A 2,055-nucleotide genomic window follows, 5' to 3' on the forward strand; every position below is an offset into this window, starting at 1 on the left:
TTCGACCCTGTCGGGATTCTGGACACTCGGGATTCTGACCCTGTCGGGATTCTGGCTTGTCGGGATTTCGACCGTGTCGGGACTTTGGGTTGTCGGGATTTCGGCCCTGCCGGGGTTTTGGACAGTCGGGATTCTGGCTTGTCGGGATTTCGGCTGTCGGGATTATGACCCAGACCCTTATCTTTTATCGTTTGTGCGTTCAACGCACGATGGTCTCCTACAGGTCTCCATCTTAAGGTTCCCTTTTTTGCAACTATGTGAAGTGGGGATGCATAATTTCTTCTCAATGGTTTTAAAGGCCCTACTTTCATCATAGTTTGACCTTCTCGCTTTGCTATTTTTAAGTAATCTGGGGCTAATCGATGAGGTTTCGCAACCACAGGTGGACCTTTAGTTATGATATGATGAACAATGTTGTGTTTAACAAGTTGGTTAGGATCTGGTTTTTTAATAATGGAAGGAAATTCTTTTAACGTTTTGTCATATGATGTATCACTGAAGACAGTTTTTTTTCTGAATAAATATCAGCATTTTTCACACAGCCTACAGCCTGAAACTTTGTTTTTAAATCTTTCAGACATTTGTTTCTAACATCAGGCACCAATTCAAAGAAATGGGGGAATTCTGCTTCAAGAGTGGGTGTACTAACATTTTCCTATAAGAAAAGTCCAAGCAAATTGTCATCTTAATTTGAAATCCAGAGAAAGTGTTTTTTGTCCATAAACATGGATAGTTGAAGAATTAGCAGCAAGAAGTGTTTGTTGGGGAGTTTCGTTTTTGTGAATTGTTTGCCGTAAGTAAGGACACGTCAGGGCCGGTATAGACCAAGAAAAAACGTTTGTTCTCCGGTCACGAACAAACAGGAGACGTGAAATTTGAGACAAAGGATAAATCGCCTCTATTCTTTGCTGGTTTCGTTTCTCTTCCATAAACAAGGTTTGATTCACTTCTCTTTTCTACAATGTTTTCCAAAGCATCTATGATATCAGCAAATAGAATAATCTCTCCATTTGGAATTGCTCCTTTCTTTAATGCGATAGATCTCGAGAAAGGGAAATACGATCAATACGTTTGTTTAATTTTTCTATTTCTTTAAATAATTTATCATCAATAGATTAATCGACTGTACGAGAAACGGCACAAGTCCCTGGGGTTGTATTTACTTCTAAGATTCTGTCGGCAATTTCTACAGCTTTGTCTAAAGTTGAACCAGAAACCGCTGCCAAAATAGACTGAACTGCCGAAGGCAAACGCTGAAGGAATAATTCTGACATTAAGTTATTGGGAACGTTTCAGGATTCCGCTCGTCGTTTCGTATTCCTAAGCAAATCCGAAGGTTTTCGAGAGCCTAAGTAATCTCCAGATAATAACTGGCGAATTTCTTGATGAGGTGATTCTTCCGATCGGTTTATTAACTTAGTTGTAAGCTTTGGATAAAGATCGGTTGAATTTGGTTTCATAAGTAAATCCCAAACTAATGACGCAATATCTGGGGGAAGATGAGCAAATACATAGTTATATTTCGTAAGTGATTCTGTGATAGGTTTGGGGGTGGCAAGAGCAAATGTACTTCCGCACATAATAAGCCATAAGGCTGGGTCTAATCGGTTATAAACCGGAATTTGGACGGCATGTACATCAGACATTGTGCAAGGTTTAAGCCAAAACTAAAGCATAAATGCTACTAAGAAACAAAATGATAAAATGAACTATAATTGCTACTCATCTGTGATCTGGAGGATAAAAATCGGTTTAATCCATAAGTTCTGGTTTGGAGGTCTTGAGATGGCGATCCGTCAAAACCGAACGTGCATGCGAACTTTTCACATGGCCTGATTTAGCGAAGTCCAGATGTCACCAATGTGGTAATCGTTGTAGATCCCATGGAATTCTAGTTGCCTATATTACATTAAATGTTTTCACTGTATTCATCAAGAACTTCCAGCAGACTCATTACACAGTAAAATTTGTCTTTATTTCGAGACTTCAAATATGCATGCTACTCCTCGAAGGTGGCTTTGCAAATGCGGTCAAGAGCAAGAGACTGGCGTTAAT

At 39.5% G+C, this 2,055-nt stretch overlaps 1 pseudogene; it reads right to left on the minus strand.

Moving 5' to 3' along the window:
- Nucleotides 1–898: 898 nt before the first annotated feature.
- LOC146995172 (uncharacterized) lies at nt 899–1,646 on the minus strand (annotated as a pseudogene).
- Nucleotides 1,647–2,055: the final 409 nt, after the last annotated feature.

Source organism: Stegodyphus dumicola, chromosome 10, assembly GCF_044657685.1.
Source record: "Stegodyphus dumicola isolate Sdum_Otavi_A_Nest chromosome 10, ASM4465768v1".
NCBI classification, from domain to species: domain Eukaryota; kingdom Metazoa; phylum Arthropoda; class Arachnida; order Araneae; family Eresidae; genus Stegodyphus; species Stegodyphus dumicola.